Source organism: Diabrotica undecimpunctata, chromosome 5 (assembly GCF_040954645.1).
Source record: "Diabrotica undecimpunctata isolate CICGRU chromosome 5, icDiaUnde3, whole genome shotgun sequence".
In the NCBI taxonomy this organism is placed as follows: domain Eukaryota; kingdom Metazoa; phylum Arthropoda; class Insecta; order Coleoptera; family Chrysomelidae; genus Diabrotica; species Diabrotica undecimpunctata.
The window spans coordinates 57,241,888-57,266,839 of record NC_092807.1 but is presented as its reverse complement, the minus strand read 5'-3'; the positions used below and the strand labels follow the sequence as shown (position 1 = coordinate 57,266,839).

At 32.5% G+C, this 24,952-nt stretch overlaps 1 long non-coding RNA gene across 1 annotated transcript in view; it reads left to right on the top strand.

Annotated features, from left to right (window-relative positions):
* Nucleotides 1-1,587: 1,587 nt before the first annotated feature.
* The window catches only part of LOC140441327 (uncharacterized), a 234,459-nt gene continuing 211,094 nt past the window's right edge, over nucleotides 1,588-24,952 (top strand). The window contains exon 1 of the long non-coding RNA XR_011950983.1: nucleotides 1,588-1,772. This is a non-coding gene — a long non-coding RNA (uncharacterized lncRNA). The remainder of the gene's footprint in view (nucleotides 1,773-24,952) is intronic.

The window sequence follows — 24,952 nt, the reverse complement described above, 5'->3', positions numbered from 1 at the left end:
AAAATTCAAGAAGTTTCACTTAACAGTTATTCTAAAATTGAAATTGTTTTTCCAAAACGCTTTGTCTTTATATACAACGTTATTGTGCGTTAACTATCAATATTAATCAACATAAATTTGGAACAACAGATTTAAATAAAAAGCTTACTTTATCAAATTAAATCATTTAATGATTAAAAAATTAATGTTAAATATTGTAAAATATGTTGACAAAAGTACGGTTAGTTTAGGCTTATAAACATTTAAAATAACTCTGACGAATTAATTTTTTTATTTGAAATGTTGGTAGTCTTATACGAATTAAAAAAACTATGTCCTACGGCGAAGCTTGGAACCCGAGTTAGCATTTTTTAATTTTTTGATTTTATTATTTCAAAAACTGAATCCATAAATTTAAAATAAAAGTTGCAACAGTCTTTGGTTCTAATCAAGGAAAATAAATATTTTTTTTAATTTGGAAAGCGATGAACGAAATAAATCTACAATATAAAGACTGGAGAGATAAAAAACGATGAAAACTAGGATAAGAGACACAACTATATTGTAGTATTCTTTTTTATAGAGTTCCATCCAACTATAAAGTAGTAAGAGGTTTTTTGGAATAACAGTGAAAGATGAAAGTTCACTAAAAATAAAGGTGTAAGACGATCATAAAAATTATAAAGTTTATTATATGTCACATATCAGAGCAGTGGCTATACCGCTCTAAGGAGACCTAAAGAGGTCGAAATACGTATAAGCGGCTTGTCGCTGCCCTGCATCGAAACAAAAATCTAATACCGTCATTATGTTTTATTACTTTACTCCGTTTGGAGTACCAGAAACTGAATTCACTACGAATTTTGACCATGATGAACGGCATGTGGAATGCAATTTTAGATTCCCATGCCGAGTAATTTATCAAGCTGTTTGCTTTGCAAGTTTAAGAAGACACAGTGGTAAAAATTTAAATTCGGTTTCGCCAGGTAGAAATCATTTGATTTCTCTTTTTGTTTTATTATAAATATTTTTTTTTAAATTGGTTATAATGTTTTTTTTTTCAAAAATATAACTCTTTAAACCATTGTTACTTTAAAATTTGTCAAAATGTTAAACATGTTATAATAACTAAATTCCAATATCCATCTTAATATAAATTATTATCATCAGAAGCAATAGGAAGTTAGAAACAGATTGCAATCTTTTTTGTTTTTTTTTTCTTTCAGACAATAATTTGTCGCTGTTTTTTACTTTCGTTTTATGACAAAAAACAAATAAAACTATAACGAGCGATCTTTCATTTCGTAAATAAAATCAAATACAGGTCGTTCTACTTCTTTATCTGATGTTTGTTCCGATTGAGATGATATAGTTCAGAGTCGAACAAGCCCGGATACTACTTACGAGCTATGTTTAAACGAAACTATCAAATTAGCGAGACGATTCATTTTCTTGGCGAGGAAAAGAAATTTCAAGCTATTCCACAGTTTTTTGCTCAAGCGAAGTCAAAAAGTGTGGAAAGCAGCAAGGAAAGGGCGCAGGCTCGTGCGAAAATCGGCGCAAAACGGCGCTCCCGGATTCAGTTCTGAACCGAAGTTCGTGGTGGTATTGTCCGTATCCGACTGACATTCCTGCCGGCTTTTCAATTGTTTTCTGAGTTCGCGAATACATTACGTGAAGTGGTCGTGGATTTGAAAAGTTTTGCGTGTTTTAAATTTTGTGAGTGAACTTCGTGGTGACGAAAGTTTTGGATTATTACGGAGTGCTCATTTCCATACTTGGAACTTTTAGCAGTAAGAAAGTTTTATTATAATATTATTATTTTATACTTAGACAATATAAAGGGACGATTAAATTTAAGGAGTAAAATTGTACATGTAAAAGGATAGGACGTAATTACATTTTTTTACTATATGAACCAAATATATTTTGTAATTTACATATAATAATATAAATATTAAATGTTTCAGTCCAACTAAAAATGTCATTAGATATTATATTTTTTCATTTTTCAAATGGTTAAATAATTATATTTTCTTTAGATTTTTTCGTCATGAGGAACTTTTTGTTAGTATCTAAAACGAGCTTATTAATCAAAATTAATATTTGATTCGGTCAAATAACTGTCAAAGTTAAACTTGATAATTAAAAGTTCTCCTATTAATTTTTAATAATTGTGTGTATATTAAACAGTATTTAATAGTTATATTACAATTAATTAGTATTCAAAATTCCCATTGATGTAGCCAACGAGTAAACATTACCTTGTGATGTGATAATTCGAATTATTTTGTGTGTTATGGAAAAAGCAATTATTATTGGACTATAATATTATTATATTCAACTGAAGTAAAACTGCAGATACAGGTAACTGTTATATTCCTATTATTTTATCCACAGTGTCCTAATAGGACGACTGTTGCAATACTAAAAATTAAGTGAAGTGTTTTTGGTATCCAGAAACACTCACAAAAATGAACTCAAATCAAAACCTCACAACTCCACAAGTCCTACCCACAAAATCATATGTCGCTGCTACTTTATCCAAACCTCCACCTCCTACTTTCCCACGTAAGGAGCAAGCCATTTTAATGCACGCTATTCCAAATACTGTTTTATTTGACTATGTTAAAGCTATAGGGGACATTGTTATCCCAAAAAACATTACCTTTGCATCACGTATTCCAAATAACCGCATCTGTATTTATCTTTCCTCGCCTACAGTTGTCGATAACCTTCTAAAAACACATCAAAATATCTCTATCAACTCTACAGTAGTTCCCATCAGAAGACTTATCACCCCAGCTAAACGCCTTCTTATATCTAACGTATCTCCTTCAATTCCACATTCCATAATTGAGAAAGCCCTTAAAGATATTGGATTACAGCTGGTCTCTCCTGTGTCATTTGTGAAATGTGGTACACTCGGAGAAGGTTATGCACACATAATGAGCTTCCGAAGAGTAACGTATATTATCCCCGATAAAGAGAACTTTTCAATAGATAGAAACTTCGTTATTACATACGAAAACACACCTTATAGAATATTTATTTCTACGGATAAATTGCATTGTTTTTTATGTAAAGAGGTCGGACATACCGCTGACTCATGTACCAATAATCCAACTACTTTTTCTCAAACTGAACTACCCCATCTAGAGCCCTCTACTTCTGAAATTACTGATATAATTTCTGACGTAAACACTCCTGTTCAATCAGACCTAACTACTTTAAATTGCACAGAAACCCACACTGAAATAGATACTGAAACTATACACCCATCAATTCCACCCACACAAGGACAAAAAAGAGCTATATCAACAGACAGCAATTCTGATATTCCTTCTCTATTATCTTCAGCAAGTACACCCGAACCATCGTCTAACCAAATGCTTCCTCCGTTATCCACAAACACAAACACTATCTCCAAACCTCACAAGAAAAAAGCAAAAACTACAAAATCAGAGGAACATAATCTAACAGCTAGTTCACTACAATCCGTAGCGGCCATTTATAAAAATAATCCATCTGGTTTAACTTTGACCGAGACTCAGTTTATTGCTTTCCTAGAAAATACACATGGTAATCCTAGTCCACTTAATGAAGCTTTTGTTTTTACGTCAAATATTGAAGGACTATTACAAGACATAACAGTTCTCCATTCAGAAACTAAGGAAAGATCCCTTAAAAATCGACTTACGAGACTTCAAAAGAAAATCAAAAGACAGCTAAACTCAGATGACTCTGATAATATCAGCGTCTCATCTGAACTCCTAACCGATGATGAAACCAAAATCCTTATCTCCCAACAGCCAGAACAACCATCTCAGTTGCCCCTTACCCCTTCAACTCAAGATTCACCTTCAATTTAATCCAATGGAACTGCGACGGGTTCTTTCCCCGTATTGAAAGAATCCAACAACTAGTGACAGAAAAACAACCCGATATCATATGTCTACAAGAAACGAACTCAAAAATATCTAAGCTTCCCACACTAAAAAAGTTCGAAGGATATCATTATATCAGAACTAATTGTGACAGAGCCAGTGGTGGGACATCTATTTTTATTTCAAGTGAAATATATTCATCCCATCTTCTCATCACCACCGAACTCGAGGCTATCGCCGTAACTACTTGGTGTCCTAATAAACTTACGATATGCAGTGTTTACATTCCTCCTAACTACCCCCTTAAAGAAATTGAAATTCTAAATCTTATATATCAGCTCCCCGTTCCATATATTCTAGTAGGTGACTTCAATGCTCATAACTTTATGTGGGGGTCAAACCATACTAATGGCAAAGGTAAAACTATAGAAAACGTTATCAATTGCACAGGCTCCTGTCTACTAAATACAGGCTCTAATACGCATCTGAACTTTTCCTCTGGCACATTTTCGGCGATAGATCTTAGTTTTAGCGACCCAAAAACATATACTTCACTAACTTGGAAAACTTCCGATGATCTATATGACAGCAACCACTTTCCAATATTTGTATCATCTGATATCTCCAACCATGAACAAACTATAACCAGAAACTTCTGGCGGCTAAAAAATGCCGATTGGATAGACTATACTTCACAAACAGATAACACCTTACCTTCTCTATCCCTATCCGACAATATTAACAATAATCTATTATTAATCACAGATTCCATACTTAAAGCTGCAAATTTGCACATAGGCAAAAATAGTATTTCCCATAAAAGAAAGGCAGTACCTTGGTGGAATACATCTTGCCAAACTGCAACAGAACAACAAAAATTAGCTCTTAAAAATTACCGTAAAAACAAAAATCTGGAGAATCTTATTGAACTAAAGAAAACTAGAGCCAAAGCCCGATTTATTATAAAACAAAGTAAAAAATCATCTTGGAGAGAATATGTATCCTCTATTAATTCAAACACCAATCCGGCGGACCTCTGGAAAAAGATTAGGCAAATCCAAGGAAACAACACCAACCTCAAAATCTCTAGTATTGCTGTAAATAACACTACAATCACTGACAATCGAGAAATCGGTGAAACCCTAGCAACGCACTTCGACACTAAATTCAAAAGTAAAATAGATGCCTCCTTACGAAAACCATTACCTAACACCCCACCCTGTTCCTCACCCGAAACAATAATGGACATCACACATCTTAATTCTCCCTTTCTTTTTGAAGAACTAGTATCAGTTATTCAAACTTGTAAAAACAATGCCGCTGGTCCTGACGACATTCCTTACATATTAATCAAAAAGCTCTCAAACTGTAGCCTACTCAAAATACTTGAGATGTATAATTTAATCTGGTCATCTAACCAATTTCCCAATCAATGGCAAACCTCTATCGTAATACCTATTAAAAAGCCTAACCTAGAACGTTCCTTGGCCAACTCTTATAGACCTATATCACTAACTTGTACGATGTGCAAAATATTCGAAAAAATGATTAATAAAAGACTCCTATGGTTCATTGAAAAACATAAGATATTTGCTAGTGAACAGTCAGGATTTCGTCAGAACCGTTCAACCCAAGACAACCTTGTAATCCTCCAAACTCATATATCAGAGGCCTTAAACAAAAGACAAGAAGTCGTAGCTGCCATATTTGATATTGAAGGTGCTTTTGACACTATAAGTAGGCAATATATATTAAACAAACTTATCCTTCTTAATATTAATGGTAATATATTTAACTTCATACGAAATTTTCTATCTTCTAGATCGTTCAGAGTCTCTGTCAACGGTATTTTATCTTCTACTTATACTCAAACTGATGGCGTACCTCAGGGATCGGTACTAAGTCCTACACTTTTTAATCTAGCAATAAGTGATTTATGCTCTCACCTCATTTCCCCTATTAAACATATCATGTATGCTGATGACCTAGTAATTTACTGTCATGGACAAAACTCTTCTACCACCTCGAAGCTTATTCAAACTGCTGTTGACACACTTTTAAAAAAAACTAGTGACATGGGGTTATCTTTATCCAATGTAAAATCTAAAATTATAAACTTTAGTAGACGTCCCCCTTCTCCATCTCCACTTATTTTGATCAACAATGTCCCTCTTCCTGTTGTTAAACAATGCAAAATTCTCGGATTAACGTTTGACTCACGACTAACTTGGAAGCAACATATATTTGCAATAAAAAGAGAAACGAGCATAAGACTAAACATAATAAAAACTCTATCACATCATTATTGGGGATCTGACGAAAACTCACTTCTTAAAATATACAGATCACTAATACGCTCCAAACTAGATTATGGTTGTCACATATATATATCCGCCTCCAAAACATATATTAACCTTCTAAACTCAATTCACAACACAGCCCTTCGTCTTTGTATTGGCGCTTTTCGATCTAGTCCTGTAGATAATCTTTATTGCGAAGCTAACGAACCTCCTCTTTGTATAAGACGAAAACAACTGCTACTCTCTTATGCAGCATCGGTATCAGCTAACCCCTCTAATCCAGTGCATCCCTTATTTGTAATGTCCACGTATAATTTACACAATACCAATTTCTTACCACCAATAAAACCTATTCCACTAATTTTAGCACAGACACTTAATGATATCTCTCTTACACATACCCTTCCTCTTTATCTCCCTCCATCTCCTCCTTGGATCATGTCCACGCCCAAATTTAACACCTCACTCACCAACTTCGATAAAAATAAACATCCGAAAGAGATCATTATAAATGCATTTAAAGACATTATAGATACAAATAAATACGACCTAATATTATACACGGATGCCTCAAAAAATGACACAGGAGTAGGCTGCTCTGTTACAACCTCTCATTCACTAATTAAGTCATCACTTATACCAGCCATCAGCAGCGTTCATACTGGCGAATTATTTAGTATATTGCAAGCTTTTAACCATATATCTCCACCTAATAAGCAGGTTGCCATATGCACAGATTCTTTAGCATCAATCTATTCTATCAAAAATATATTTACTGATCATCCAATCGTCCAAAAGATCCTAGACTCTTACCAAATTATCTTGTCCCAAAACATAACAGTTACCATAATCTGGCTGCCATCACATATTGGTATAGAAGGCAATGAAACTGCAGATCACTATGCTAAACTTGCTACAGCATCACCTGAAATCACCGATAAAATTCAAATTTGTAAGGACCTAAAATCATATATTAAAAGAAGAACCAGACTCCTTTGGCAGCAGCATTGGAACTCTAACCGTTCGATCTTGCACGAAATACAACCGTCAATAACCAGTCAGCCTACATTTGACTATTCAGCCCTCTCAAGACGAGATCTCATTGTGATAAGACGACTTCGGATAGGACATTCAAAACTCACACACGGCTACCTAATGTCCTCTAGCATCCGTCCCTCCTGTCAAATCTGCCAATCATATTTGACAATCAAACATATTCTCACTGAATGCCATCAACATTTGGCCAGAAGATTACAATACAAACTCAAAAGTGAAGTACGAGGTATCCTAAACAACCCTGACCAAATAAAAGCTGTGCTACAATTCCTTAGAGATGAACACTTATATCAAAAAATATAATTAGATTTTAATTTAGACATTGTATAACATACTATTATTATTCCGTATTATTGTAACATATTCTTAATGTAACACTTAATGTTTGTGTAATGAAAATTCATGTTATAGTACCTGTGTAAGTGGCCATAGTAGCCGAGCACGTTAAAGTTGAAATAAAAAAAAAAAAAAAAAAAAAAAAAATATTTGATTCTAATGTTACGGTTAAAAACAGCTTTACCGAACTTGCAGATAAATCTAATAGTGTCACTCGTGTTTTTATTTTCCTTTTTGGGTTCGTATAATCTGAAAAGGAACACAGTTTGATCCGTAAAAATATTTTTATACCCTCATTCTGAACCCGCTTTATATTTGTCAATATTACATTTTCAGGGCGGTGTATTTGGTATTATATGTAAAATCAATCATTCTTTTATTTAAATTTTAATATCTTTCTTTCTGGATTCTATTTCATAAATACTTTTTTGTGGTTTTTTGATATTATTCGGTTTACGTTTTGTTTTTGTTTGTTGTAGAATAGTGTCTTTTTCAATATATGTATATATATATATATATATATATATATATATATATATATATATATATATATTTATGTATATATATATATATATATATTTATGTATATATATATATTTATGTATATATATATATATATATATATTTATAATAACTGTATTAATTAAAACTCTATTTTGTGACTTATGAGAATAATTATTCGATGTAAATAAAGTGAATATTTTAATACTTACACCTAAAAGAGTAAAAATTTATTTTTTTTAACGTATCGAAATGACATTTGATTTAAATTTATTTAGGAGTTCTGGTAACCGCAATACATTATATTTTATAGAGGAAATTCTTATTAGGACAATTTTTAGTGAATAAGTTAAAGTAAACAATTAATATATATATATATATATATATATATATATATATATATATATATATTGTGACGATTGGGGTTTATAGAAAATAATTTATAAGTTATATACTACATAATATTAGATATAAAAAAGTATTTGATTATTTTAAGAAGTTATATACTAGAGAATTTAATAAAAATATATTTATGTGAGGGCATTTTAAGAAATTAGCATATAATAATTGTAAAAAGTTGTATTTTAATGTTGTAAATATATTTAAGTGAGCCATGTGCATAGGCAACCAACTATACAGTGAGTGATAGACAGATATACTTACTCTCCAAGTGACATTTTAGGAAATAATTGGGAATATAAAGTGGGGTTATAATAATATATTGTTTGAAATGTGTATTTTATTAAATTAGAGTGTTAGTTACTAATTTGAATGTTTATTCTGATCTGAAAAGCCTAAATGTCAACAAAATTATCAATGGAACATTAACGAATTCTCCAGAGTGCAGAGTGTGACCATTGTTTACGGTCGAACATTCTGGAATAATGATTATGTCGGTGGATGGAACAGATATTTTTTCGAGAACATCTATATAGAAGTAATGGAACAAATTGGAACATGATCTCTTGCCAGATGATTCTGGAATATCCAAAAAGATATAAATACCCGTGATTTGGATTCAAGATGGCAGTTTTTAGTCAGAAGTCAGGCCAGTTCATTATGAAAGTTAGTAGACACATTTAGTGAAGTAAATTGTTCAGAATTTTCAAGAAGTCAGTCAGTTTCAAGAAGTTTAGGAAGAAATATGAAAGTTAGTTGGAGTCAGTGAATCAAGTACAAATAGTCCAATTGTTTAATATAGTGAGTTAAATGAAGATTAAAAATTATGCATATATTTAATGCACATTTATAATTATACACAAATAATTATTGAAGATTATAAAAGTATATTAGAAGAATATTGGATGGACATTGGAAGGAATTAAAATTATATTATGATTGGAGATTAGTATAAATCAACTTATAATAATTGGATATTGGTATATTGAAAAGAAGAATAAATATAAATGGTGTTTGCTGGTGGTGTATAAATGCTGGTGAAGAAAACTATATCTTAAATTGGTAGAAGCTGATAATTGGAAAAAGTAATTTCACAAAAACAAGGATAACCGAAGTACGAAGACATTCAGTGGTGATTAGAATATATATAGTGGAAAACAGTTCATTTAGGCATTCAGTGAAAGAAAGGTACAAAATTTTGTTAATATAATTTAGTTAGTGTTATAACAATTTCAATTTTGAAGATAGTTTGTTTAAATTTAACATTGTCTATAGAATTTAATTAGTTTTATAAGAACATCAATTTAAAGATAGTTTATTTTAAATTTACATTGGCTAGGTTAGATATATATGTGTGTTTCATAATAGTTATAATAAAGATAATTTAAAAAAGTACTTACAAGCTAATTCTTTGAGAACCGCGATAAAAACCCTATATATTATATTATTAAAAATACTCATTGCTCATCATTCAAACAAAAAAAAAACATCATAACAATATATATACATACACACATAATAGTATGTTTGGGTGGGTTATAGTTATTAAAAGCGGTTTCTAGAAGACTATTTCTTATTGATTTAAAATCCTTTATAAAAGGTATATAATAAAAACTCCCAATCGGGCTACATCACAAAACGTTGCTATTAACGTTGCTGAGTTGCTATCAACAAGTCCTCCACAGTCTCAGGACCAGCAACCTCATGTCGAGTTTTACGTTGCCATGCTATCAATTCCACTTGTAACTTTAACATCATGACATATAAAATCCAATAATGTAACCTACATTTAAATTAATAACATTTGACGGGTTTTTACCCAAATGTTTAGTGGCTGAAAACATGTACACCTAGACAAACTGATGATGGAATGTAGATTCCGAAAACGCTTTGTGATGTAGCCCGATTGGGTGTTTTAATTATATACCTTTTATAAAGGATTTTGAATAAATTTTTTCTGATATATGGTATACAGCCTGCTACAGAAACTTAGTTTTCTTGTAAATATTTCTTATTGCTCGAGGTTTCATACATCGTTTATATTCATATCGTAGATACATTATTGAACTTGTTCTGTCTTATTAACATTTATAGTTATACGTCTGGCGTTATGGCTTGTGATATCTTCGACTTTTGTTTTTGATCTTATCCAGTGGTTTCTCTTTTTATGTGGTATATTAATATTAGGAGGTATACCTAACATTACTTTTAGTATTGCACTTTCTGTTGTGGCTAGTCTGTTCATATTTGAATTATTTAGTAACCAGATTTAACATCTATGTCCTGATACGAAGGTTGCACTAGTGAACACCTTGCTTCCCAAGTATTGAGGTATTTTGCGGTTCTTCAGTATCCAACTGAGTTTTCCAAATCCTGCCCGTGACAGTCTTGCTCCTCTACTGATTTTAAACCTTGGTTGTCTTTGTCAAATTTCAGAATTTGGCCTAGGTAGATATATTCTTGGACTTCGACTTTATAGTTATACGTATGGGGTCATCTGTGGTTGTGATTGTTTTTAAAAAAAAATATTTAAAATTCTTTATTAAAGGTATATAATATAAAATAGCTTTTGGGTTACATCACAAAATGTTTTTGGACTAAATAGCCCATCATGAGTGTCATGTTTTTGTCGTATTCATTTTTATTCCGATGTATTGGGAGCTGTCTGCGAATTCCTTCACTATAGTTTGTAATTCCTAGAATGTTGCAGCTATATCACAATGTCGTCAACGAACCTCAGGTGGCTTAACTTGTTGCCATTAATGTTAATGCCCTGTATTGACAAATTTGTAGTTTTTTTACATTATCACATTATAAATCTTTTACACTAACGCGGTTTCTATTACGTGTTTCTTTTACGATAATGTGATTTTCAAGGCTTTCTTGTGTAGTCCTTGATTTAAAATTATATGTATTGTTTGTAATTAAAATGTATGTGTGGAGACCAGGAAATTCCTAAAGATTGGAATAAATCTTATATAAGCTCCATGTATAACAGAGGGAATAAAAGAGACTGTTCCAATTATAGAGGTATTAGTGTGACGAGCTCTGTGGGCCGGTTGTACGGCAGAATATTAAAGAAGAGGGTTGAAAGACAGATACAAGATATTGAAGAACAAAGCGGCTTTCGTACCGGGAGATCCTGCCTTGATAATATATTTATCCTACGACAAATAATTGAAAAGCGTGTCGAAGGAAGTAGAGAGACCCATTTGGTATTTATCTTCTTCATTCTTCCTTTGCCCTATCCGTTTCGGACGTTGGCTATTAACAAGGCTATTTTGACTTTGTTTACGGCACCTCTGAACAGTTCGGTCGATGGTAGTCCGAACCATTTGGTATTTATAGACCTTGAGAAAGCATATGATAGTGTCCCGTTAAAGAAAATGTTTGAGGTCCTCGAAAGGTCCCGATTGGATTCGACGTATTGGAGGCCCCGTAAAAGATGGATAGACGACGTAGAGAGGGATCTTAAAACCATGAACATCAGGCAGTGGCGAAGGAAAGTATCCGACAGGGCAGAATGCAAGAACATTGTTAAGCAGGCCAAGACTCACAAAGGGTTGTAGCGCCATTAGAAGAAGAAGAAGAAGATATAAATTGTACGAAACTGCAGTTAGTGGTGTAAAAATTGGAACCAGAACCTCAAATGAATTTAAAGTCACTAAAGGCCTAAAGCAAGGATGCTGTTTGTCACCGACACTCTTTAAAATATACGTCCAAGAAGCATTGAGGAATTGGAGAAATAAATGTAGATGTATGGGCATCGAAATGGGACAAGAAACTCTGTATACATTGTTGTTTGCAGATGATCAGGTGGTGGTTGCAACCGATGAGGAAGATATATGAATCGAAAATTATTTGAGGAATATGCCAAATGGGGGCTTACTGTAAACATAAGCAAAACAGAATATTTAAAAATTGGAGGAAATACCACAGATCTGAGGCTTGAAAACGCAGTCATAAAAGGCTGCAACCAGTATAAATATCTAGAAAGCAGATGGCAGAGTTAAGATAGATGTACAAAACCGAATAACCCAAGCAAAAAAATGCATCCGAATACTGAATTCATTACTGTGGTCTAATAAAATAAAGATGCATACCAAACTTCGCGTATACAGAGCAATTGTAGAACCAATTACCACATGTGGTGCCGAATGTTGGACGATGACAAAGAATGAACGAGATAAAGTAGACGTTGTGGAAATGGATTATTATCTTAGAAGGTCATGTCGAGTATCGGGAATGGAAATAATCAGGAATGAGGAAATACGAAACCGTACAGGAATTAGAGATACTCTTTCAGATAGAATACAAGGAAGGCAATTACAATGGTATGGTCACGTGATGAGAATGGAGGAGGAGCGGGGGCCAAAGAAAGCCTTAATGTATGTTCCGCCAGAAAGAAGGAAAAGGGGAAGACCACCAAATTCCCGGAGAAGAGAAATTACAAAAACAATGCAATCTAGAGGCTTAGAAGAGGGAGATTGGAGAGATAGGAAAAGATGGAGGCTGAAATGCGGGAAGCGGCAATCGCCGTAGGACCCCCGTTATATGATGATGATGATGTATTGTTTGTTCGTTGTACCCATTGTTTATTGCTATTTGCTTAATAATATTTAATTCTATCTCGACGTTGTTTTTTGACAATTTCCATTAATCTATGTAAGTATTGCTACCAGTTTATGTTGTGTAAGATGGGAAGATAAATTGTGTATAGTTACGTCAGTATGGGTGGGTTTATGAAATACAGAGAACTAATGTTTATTTTTAAAAAAAAACATTAGTTCTCTGTAATTCTCGGTTCATTGTCTGAAATTTTTTATATATAGATTGATTTTGTTTTGTTTCCATTATAAATTTAATATGACTATTGAGTGAATTGATATACGATAAGCATTGGTCAACATGCCTGTTAGTTCCTGTAAAACATACCAGTACATCGTCTACGTCTCTCCAAAAACATAAATATTTGAAACGGGATGTTTTAAAATCTTTGTTTCTAAATGATCCATAAAAATATCTGATAGCAATGGATATAGAGGATTACACATTATAAGTCCTGCACTGTTATTTGTATATACTTGATTATTAAATTCAAAGTAGTCCTGGTTTATGCAAATTTCAAGACGATGTAAAATTTAAGATGTAACGATTGGATTTGTTATAGTTTATTGAGTTTATATGTTTATTGAAGTTAATTTGGATTGTTAGGTAACGGAGAATGTCGTATATTTATTAACTAGTTTTGTTGTATTTCTTTTGAAAGTTTTTATGACGGAGCTGTATGAAAAGAAACTACCATAAAGAAAGAAATTTACAGCCTACCATAGCATGTTATATAGATTAATAGAAATTTTCATGTGAAAAACCAAATTCGAGATAGAATTAAATATTATTAGGCAAATAGCACTAATTAATGGATACAACAAATTAACAATAATTATCACTTTACATCAAAAACTACATAGAAAAGCCATGGAATTAGTATTTCCACTATCAGAGGAAAATATATTCTGCTCGATTACTTATACAGGCAAAATATCAATAAAAATAGCCAACACGTAAAAAAGAAAGGAATAATACCAGCCTTTAGAATAAACAACAACTTTTATAATAAATTTTGTGAAAGTATTAAAAACAAAAGTTTTTAATGTTTTATTCTTAGATAAAACTAATTTCCGTCAAATAACGGTCGAATCTACAGTTAACCTTTTTTTTTTCTCTGAAATTCTTCATAAAACCAAGATTGTATGCGTTCAATGATCTTCGTCTCCAGATTGTATCGCATTTTGTTCTGAATTAGAATTCCCTTTACATTTCTGCATAGCCTCCTCTTTATCGATCGATGTCTCTGTCGTCTATAAAATTTTCTTTATTACTCGAATCACTACCCGTAATCATATTTCTAAGCGCTTCGACATATTCTGGATTATCGAAGTTAAAGTAATTTTTTCTCGTAGCCCTGTTGCCAAAAAAATACATTTTTGTAAGTATTACATTAAAAATGTGAAAATAAGTTTTTAAAATACAACTAAACTCGCTTGAAAGCATAAAAGTTTAAAAACTGACATAAAAGGTCGTGCGTATGTACCAAATATGATAGAGGCTATAACTACTTGAATGCACTGACCTCAACCGACAAAATTGGACAACTAAAATAGACAAACAGATAAAAATACGAGACCTCATTTCATTAAATTTACAAATACAATGGTGAAACTGTAGGTGTCCGTATGTATCGCTTACGGGCACTTATCGGTAAGGAAATATGGTACTCTGAATATAGTATACAGTGGGCTAGTATTTATTTATTTATAACACTATTTAATATTATTATTTATAATACTAGAGCACATCTAACCCAGGTGTGGGATAGAACTATGTGCCCTAATAATTTTCTCTTTATTATTCGTTAAAGTAAGCTAAATTGGCATATTGCATTAAATGTTTTTTACTGTAGATTTTCTTCCGTTTGTCCCATAGTTTTCATTGTTAACGTTTAGCTGTTAGCCCATAATATAATATATTTCATTTAACTTTAACTTTAACTATATAATTCATTTCATAACCGTTAATCAGTTCTACGTTTTATCTTAACTTATATATATTTTTGCTTGTGTCTTAGTATACAAGTAGCTTTGTTTAATGTTAACTATTGTAGATATGTATTTGCTATATTGTTTTGATGCCAACACTATGATAATTTGATGTTTTGATAGTTTTTAACAAGAAAAAGCCGTAACCAGTCATAAATAGAGTAACCAAAGAACATTTTAAATATTAGCTAAAACTCAACACTGTCAACTATAATCGACAAGTAGTAATATTACTAGATTTAATATTAATAGTACTACAGTTAATAAGAAGCAACAAATAAATAAGAATATGCATAGAAACTTTCTGCTCTTCATAATATAGGACAAGATCGCCCAAAAAAGACTCAGACCGACGAGGAACATTCTAATCATAACCAAACATTCCAAATTAATTCAATTAACACCAAATACAAATTTACAATTTTTTTTAATTCCGAAGTAATATATTTTTTTAACTAAAATCATAAAATAATTGCAAAATATATATATTAAAATCTAAAAGCTCAAATAACAGCTCTCATTCATTCTTGCATAGGCTGGATCAAAGCAGCAATCTCGTTTTGCGGTCTTTCCTTTCACTCGTTTACCAGCGCATGTTCTAATGCTACCATAGTTTTAAACTCTATAATTTTGCCTAACCACTTTTTCCAAGTTGTCTCACAAATGCTCTATGGGAATAAGGTCTAGACTTCTAGGAGGCCTTTGACGTTTCTCTTTTTTAGGTATGTTTCTTTCATGATTATTAATGAATCTTTTCATTGTACTCTGTGCTCGTTGTTTCTGTTCTTAATTTGTGTTTCATGCTCGTTTATCACAACCCTTAGTGATCTTGAGGTGTCTCCCACATAGAAATGGTTTCATTCACAAGGTATATTATGGACGTAGTTCATTGATTTTTCTTATGTGTTTTTGAGTCGGGTTTTAAACAGGATACATGGGTATGTTACTTGTTGTAAATGTTGTTGTGATGTATTTGAGTATTATCTTTTTCAATTTTTTTGATCAGATCTTTACATATAGTACTGTTGTCATCTTTAAACTCCTTCTTATTATTGTTTATGAATTGCTTGTAATGTTTTGTTGTCTCCTTTCTTCAATCTTGTGGAATTCTTAATTTATAAATAACAATGGGTAGCCATTTTTTAAAATTTTGTTAGCAGGTTTTTGTTGTAAAATACATTTTTCATTAGAACAGTGACTTCGGGTTCTATCATCTAACGATTTGATAACACCTTTTTTAATGTTTACGTTGTGATTGGAGTGGTAATTTAAATAATCTGTTGATGTGGATTGGTTTTCTGTAAACTTTGGTTGCATCCTGTGTCTTCCTTTGTGATTAGCACATCCAGAAAATCAAGTGAAATGTTTTTTTCTTTTTCCATGTTAAATTTGATTGATTTTTTCTTTATTGTCGATTTCCATCAGAAATTTATTTAGTGTTTCTGTTCCGTAAGGCCAAATCGATAACACAACATCATCTATATATCTATATATCATCTATATATCTCCATCATACTGTGGGTTATATATCTTATTAGTATGAAATATTTTATTTAAAATCATCTATGAATATATCTACTAATTATAAAGATAAATACAAGCTCATGGCTAATAAGAAAATTTTTTTTATAGAAATCGTTATTTATTTATAAATAAGTGTTATCTGTTCAAAGTTAGTAGCTTCATAATACCAAAAAGTAAATATTTTAAACTAACTTTTTAAAATAATATATACACATATGCTTATTATAACTTGTTACATGCAAAAGAAAGAATAATAAGTCGAATTAAAAAGTAACATTAAAATAATGTCCACGTCGAAAATTTTGTTTGAGCGACACGCAACAAAGATATTATTCAACCATTTAAAAAAGAAAACGATTTGAAAACAAAAGAGAAACGTAATAATCAAAACCTAAGAAGAATATTCCAAAGTTTTAGCATAAAAGAATTATACTAAATTACTTTCCTTAAATTTCTAAACGAGAAACATTTCAAACGAGAATAATATATCAATGAATCCGTTTTGGTAAATGCACAAGCAATGTAATCTTTGCACAAGTATGACATTATTCACGAATTATTTTTTATGTTACGTCTCTTTCCTACTTACAGAAACAAAACTATTAACTTAAACCGCCTGTCCATACACAACACCATGCATTGAACAAAGACAGCCATAGAACAATGATCCTGATTGATTCGTCTACTGACAATTGACATGACAATTGGAAATTTTGTTTTGACAGAGTTTGTAATATTGTTATAAATTATTTTCGTTTGATTTAAATAATCAATCCTTTTTCATACTTTAAATATACATATTTTTTAACAAACAGTTGTTATAACGACTAACCCTTACCTTCGTGTTCAATTTATTAAGGTAAGAATTCATGTATTAGCTAATACCGAGTAATATATTTTTTTAACCTCTAAATTGACATTAATTATTTAAATATAGCTAAAACTACGTCAACGGACAATATGAAATATTTTTAAAGGTTTTTATTTTTAGAGTATACCTGGCAAGCCTTTGACTTCTCAAGCTCAGCAACTTGTGTTGAATGTGTTGAGTATTTCGAATTAGAAAAAGTAAATGGCAAACTGCAAGTCATATTACAATAAGCATATTGGTAGAGATGGACATTCTGATAGTGCTGTTATAAAGATGTGGAAAGAGGCACTAAACCAATGTTACACAGAAATTTGGGAAAAATGTGTGAAACATACTCATGAAATTATTACAAAGTGGTATATCCGAGAAAAAAATATGGTTGAAACTAACATTCAACCAATCATAATAGACACTGGTAATATGAGTGACTCAGATTCTGACAGTGAAGAATTCTTAAATTTATGATTGGCTACGTGGCTGTATAGTGTATGAGGCTTCAATAAATATTTAAATTATATTATTGTTATAATAAATTCTTTTTTACCCAGCTCAAAAATTTTCTATTTTTTATTTTAATATGCATAGATTTCTTTATTTGAAGTTCGTTGTGTTAATTTTTATATGACCATTTTTTAAAACAAAGTGATTACTTAAGTCTGAAAATCATATTTAATACTGAATAAACTTCTTTATCAAGATGATGGAGCCCTGGAGTAGATTTATATTCAGTTTTTTAGATCTTCTTGTAGTGTCTACCCGTTTCAAGTCTTGGCGACTATCATGACAATTTGTACTTTGCACACTGCTGGTCTGAAAATATTTGTAGTTGTTGTGTTGAACCACATACATAGATTCTTCAGCCAGGAAATCCTTCGCCTTCCTGGTCCCCGTTTTCCATCTACTTTTTCCTGCAAAATTAGTTGCAGCAATCCATATATTTCGCTGTTCCTAATGATGTGACCAAGGTATTCTATTTTGGCTGTTTTTATTGTGGTTCTCAGCTGTTTTTCTTTTTTTATTCTTAATAAAACGTCCTGATTAATAACGTGACCGGTATAAGATATCTTCAGGATTCAACGATAAAGCCACATTTCGAAAGCCTCAATGTTCCTGCAGGTAGTGTCTGTGAAAGTCCACGACTCAACTCCGTACAATAGTATAGGAAAGATGTAACATAGTAGTAACCTGATTTTTATGGGTGTTAATAAATCATGACATTTGAATATCATCTATTTTTTGAAATGTAGATTTGGCTTTCTCTATCCTACATTTAATTTCTAAGGAATGGTCCCAACTTTTACTCTTTCTGTTCATTAACCTGAATGCTTTATGGTAATCAATGAAGCATGCATATATATCACAGTTCACATCTCTACATCGTTGAAATAGCACTGTTATGCTAAAGACAGCCTCTCTCGTACCCACTGCATTCCGAAAACTAAACTGTGTACTACGGCTGAATTTTTCTTCGCACAGTCGCACACATATTCTTTGATGTATGATTTTTAGAAATAACTTTAAAAGATGGTTCATTAAGCTGATGGTCTGCAAATCACTGCAGGATACGGATTTTGTTTTCTTTGGTACAGCAATAAACGTCGGCGTGACTTCTGCCATGTTCTTGGTTCATTAAATATTTATATTAGGAGTTTAGTACCGTTGGTGTTAAATATTTTTATGATCAGCATGTGCATTGTCAGGTCCAGGAGCTTTGATGTGATTTGTAAGTGGTCATTACATATGTGGGATGGAGGTTGTTGGGATCTACTATCATCAGAGTTCTTTGATAAACTTGGTCCATATGCAAATTTCTTGATTTTTATTTGTGATGATATTTCCCTGTTGATCTCGCAGTTTGTTAGCTGTATTTAATTTCTAAAGACCAGCTGCTTGTTTATGCATTTTAAACGTATCGTGTTTTTCTTCCAATAAATATATTTCTTCACACTGTGATTTGAACCAATTTTCTTTGGCATTTCGTATTTGTATTCTTATTTGTCTGTGAATATTGTACATTCTTTTGTCGTTCTTTGATTTTTTTCTTTTTTCCATGAGTTGCAGTATCTTGTCATTCATCTGACTGTTCTTTTTCTCTTTTTTCTATTAGATATTTTTCTTTGATCTTTAAAAACGTCTCTTTTGTTTACTTACATTTTAGTCTTCTCATATCGCATTTTTGTTACTATTCTTTTTTGTAACCTTCTTAAATCTAAACCGATATTTACCAACAACAGGAACATCATCTGACGATATGTCAGCACCATATATTTGCTTATATTCAATAAAAATACTTTAATTTCTGATTACTATGGTTTAAATATTTATTTACTGTAGATGTTATTGGAAACCTATAGGTTTCCAAAAATTGAAAAATCACGTTCATAAATGTATACTTACCCAGTTTTCAAAATGCAATAAATAAATTAAAAGAGAAGTATAAAAACGTAAATTGTAATATTAGCCATTTTCTAATTTTTATAATAATTCTTATAGCCGACATACGTTTGACTCACATGTTTTGATTTATTTCCTATAATAAGAATAATGACGATGTGCAAAGATCCGGCGGATCGACTGTATAGAACTTATATAATATTTTTGTTGAACATAAACTGGTATCTAATTAATGTTTATCTACCTTTTCTTATTAAAAAAATCTACAAAAGATTTTGTTCAATATTTCTCAGTTTTTTAAAGAATGACAGTCAATAATGATGCACATAGTTAAAGTATTTGTTCAGAATATTTAATGAAGTTATGTGTAAATGTTCTGGCTTTTATTTTAGAAAAGAGCATTGATTAGAATACAAGCTACTTATATAACTAATCCTAATTGTTTTGTTACGAATGTGACGAACTCTCTCTCTCTCTCAGAAGTAAAAAATGAAATTTAACAGACTTGTTCAAAATTTTTTTTGAATATTTTGGTTTTCTCCACCACTAAGATAAATATTGTATGAATTGCAGGATTTTGTATAAATAGCAGAAAATACTAATAATTTATTGCAAAATAAAAAAAAGTTAAAGGTAGATATTGCAAATATTTTTCTAGATAAATGTGGCAAAAATAAACAATTTTTCCTTATTGTCCCTTTTTTTGAAAAATGCACCCTTTTTGAGATATTAGCGATTCAAGGGCGAAATCTAGCCAAAAGTTGGCAATTTCTAAAAACAGATTTCACAAAATGTTTGATAGCAGTAAAAGGACGGCTGAAGCGACCTACCAGCAAGAACGGTGGTGGTCAATTTGATCACTTCTTGCTTTCGGGGTGTTCCAATCAACATAAAATTTTTTGGGAAACACATTTATTTAAAAAATGCATTAAAGATCCGTAATTAACAATTTGTTTATAAAAAGTTTTGTTTACATACACTGTAAGCATTGATTACATACAATTGTTTCTGTTTCAAAATGGAACGAAAACTGAATAGAGTTAATCATTAAAAACAACTGAGGCCTAAAATCTCTAAGACCAACACTGGGTGCCAAAAAAATACACAAAAATACACCAATAATAAGGAAAAGACGGACAAATATAAAATAACAAAAATAGTCGAAGACTTCTATAAAACCTTGTACAGCTCGAAAAGTGAGCCTAATGAATCAACAAAAGAGAACGTCAAAAAAAAAAAATAAAAAACCTATCAGTATAGAGGGATTCGAAATAGAAAGAGCTTTAAAAGAGCTTAAAATAATAAAGCTACAGGACACGACGGTATAATTGCAAGCTCTTAAAAACAAGCAAGACAGTAACAATCCCTATACCAGGGGTGGCCAACTTATTCAGACTCGAGATCTACTTGTCCGCCTTTCTAATTTTTTGCAATCTACCGACTAGGAATTTTTTAGCAATACTGGCGAGCAATAAAACTTTTAATCCAGAATTTTAACGTTAAAAGTGAGCTGAATATCTCAGAGTCACTCACAATATCACAGAAAATCAAACACTGATTCTCTTCTTCTTCTTCTTCTTCTTCTTCTTTTTATGTAGACATGACTCTGTCTGTTTTTCAATGTGCCTCCAGTAAGTTGTAGTTCCATCGTTTCCGTGGTCTTCCTACTATTCGTCTTTCTATTGGGGAACCGTCCTTCTATTTTTCTTCTATTCTTCTATACCTACTCTTCTATTTTTTACCCAGTTCTTGATGTTCTCCACCTTGCATCTACGTCGTAGATGCAAGGTGGAGAACATCAAGATGTTCTTCTAGCTCTGTCCCATAGTACCTTGCCATCAATTTTTTTAAGCGTTTTCATCTCTGCTGTTTTTACCATCCTTTTTGTCCTCTGTGTTAGGTCGTGTTTCTGCTGCGTATGTCATTATTGGTCTGATAACTGTTTGTAAATTCTGCCTTTCGTTTCTTTTCCGATATTTTTACTTCTCTATATTGTTTCATTCAGGCAGCCTGCAGCTCTGTTTGCTCTATTCACTTGATCATCCACTTCAGTTTTGAGCTTTCCGTAGCTACATAATGTGAAGCCTAGATATTTAAACTTCACTTGGTCTATTATCTGACCTTCCAACTTCAATTTACATCTTAGTGAATTTGCTGCTGTAACCATGCATTTTGTCTTTTTTGGGGAAATTAACATGTTAAATTTTGTGCAGCATACGTTGTACATCGTCTTCACTTTGAGAGAGTAGTATTGCGTCGTCTGCATAGCAGATTATTTTAAGTTATTTTCTCCCATTTGGTATCCTTTTTTAGTTCTTCCTTTTTTTATTATTTAATCCATAATCAGGTTGAACAATAGAGGATCTCCCCGTCTTATCCCATTGCCAGCTTCAATAGGGTCGGTTAGTTCTTCTGTCACTATTACTTTTGTGTTGTGTTGGTAGATATTTTCAATCGTTTTGATTATTCCTAGAGGTATCTCTTTTGTTTACAATAAGTAGATTCTTCTTTATGTGCCGTCTTCTACCGAAGGTTGGCGACCATCAAACGATAGATTTCTCTGTTTTGTGCCGCCTGTATTATGTTCTCAGCTTCTGGTATTTGAAACCATTCTCTCAAGTTTCTCAGCCAGGATTTCTTCTTGCTGCCCAAACCTCTTCTATCTTCAATCTTGCCTTCCACGATAAGCTGTAGCAGACTGTACTTATCATTACGGAACACATGGCCCAGGTATGACGCTTTCCTCCTTTTAACAGTTGTTAACAATTCCACCTCTTTACCCATTCGTCTTAATACCTCTGTGTTGGTCACTCTGTCTGTCCAAGGTATTCTCAGTATGCGTCGATACAGCCACATTTCTAGAGCCGCTAACTTCTTTATAGTTGCTGCTGTTAACGTCCACCCTTCAACTCCGTAAAGTAGCGTAGAGAGTACGTAGCATTTCGTGCCGCGCCAACGGAGGATAACGCTTAGGTGGTGGTTGCTTAAGAGCTTTCTCATTTTGATGGATTTGGATCCTGCTATTTCAATTCGGATCTTAATCTCTACGTCTGGGTCCCACTTATCATTTACTGTATATCCCAGATATTTAGATCGGTGTACTCTTTCAATACGTTCGGCTTCAATATTTAGGTCGATATGTTGAATGTTCTCTTTACTGATTACCATAAATTTTGTTTTCTTTCTATTGATCTTTAGTACAAATTGGTTGCCAGTTGTATTTACTCTATTTAGCATCATCTGTAAATCTTCGATGTTATCGGCCAGTATAACAGTATCATCTGCATATCGAAAATAACTTATTGGTACGCCCTTAAACTTGATGCCCTCGTTGTAGTTTTCCAGTGCCTCTAGAAATATTTGTTCCGTGTACAGGTTGAAAAGCAGTGGCGAAAGAATACAGCCCTGTCTAACCCCTCTCGAAATGGTTACGTTTTCACTCACCATATGTCCATTCTTCATGTAGGCTGTTTGATTCCGATATAGATTTTTTATAATCTGGATGTCCTTAGTGTCAAGTCCTGTAAGATGTAATAGTTCTATGAGTTTGTCATGTTTGATAGTATCGAATGCTTTCTCATAGTCGATAAAACAGGCATAAACATCTTTCTGTTGATCCAGACATTTTTGAATCAAGACTTGTATTGCAAAGAGCGGCTCTCGAGTTCCAAAACCGCATCTAAAACGGAACTGTGTTTTACTTATGCTGTGTTCTAATTTTGCTCGTATTCTAGAATGGATAATACGCAAGAATACTTTAAGGGTGTGACTCATTAAACTTATAAGGCGATATTCACTACACGTCTTAGAATTCGATTTCTTGGAAAGAGGCACAAATGTAGATTTCAACCAGTCCGATGGAATTTGACCAGTATCGTATATCTTATTAAACAGTTCCAATACTACATTCAGGTTGTTCTCGTTAAAAACTTTTAAAAATTCGACTGATATTTCATCGCATCCTGTTGCTTTCCCATCTTTCGTTTGATCTATAGCTTTTATCACCCCACTTTTCAATATTTTTGGTCCATTCAGATCAAGAGTGTTTATAGAAATATGACGATAATCCGTAAACAAATCTATGTAATTTGCCCAAGTCTGCAACTGTTCTTCTTTATCTACAAAAAGTTTGTTGTTCTCGTCTATTAACCTACCAAACTTTTTGACGTGACAACGTCTTAAATTAGGTTGTGGCTCGGAGTCATTCATGAAAAAGTGTAACGCCCGCTCACGTCTGTTACAGTGAGTCACCGAACGAGAGAGAGGCCCGCCGGACCGGCGAATGCCTTGCGTCTCTCTCCCACTCAAACATGATCGGTCCGCTGCGCGCAAAGCACTAGAGAATTAGGCGCGTTGAATCGGTGCGTGCTTCCGTGCATCATCGTCCTATCCTCAACAAAATCACCCAAATAGAAATTAGTTAAGTTTAAGTTTACATGTACAATGTTTTAGTAAACAAAATATATTTCTATAGTTAAAATTTGTGCAATTCTTATTTTTATTCAATTCCTTGTTCCTATTGTGCAATTTAATAATATTCATATCAATAAATATTCTACCGAGAAAAAGACGTTGTCACGTAAAATCTTCGCCCGTAAAACCGACTTTACAAGCAACCGAATTTTTTTCTTGTAAGTATAAGTAGACTTATACTTAGACTAGTATTTAATAGAATGCGCAAACTCTTTTGCAATCGTGATATCAATATAAAGTTACGAATACGAATGCTGCGGTGTTATGTCTTTTCTACCCTGTTGTATGGAGTAGAGGCTTGGACACTAAAACAGTTGACCACAAAAAACATCGAAGCTTTCGAGATGTGGTGCTATAGGCGCATTCTCAGAATATCATGGATGGACCGCGTCACTAACACGCAAGTACTCCAAACTTTAGACAAAAGATGCGAAATTCTAAATGAGATAAAAACTAGAAAGATGGAATACTTGGGGCACATTGTGAGAGGTGAAAAGTACGAACTTTTAAGAAATATCATGCAGGGCAAAATTAAGGGCAAAAGAAGTGTGGGAAGAAGAAAAATATCGTGGCTTCGTAATCTACGTGAATGGTTCGGGTGTAGTTCGATTGAACTTTTTAGGCGCGCTGCTA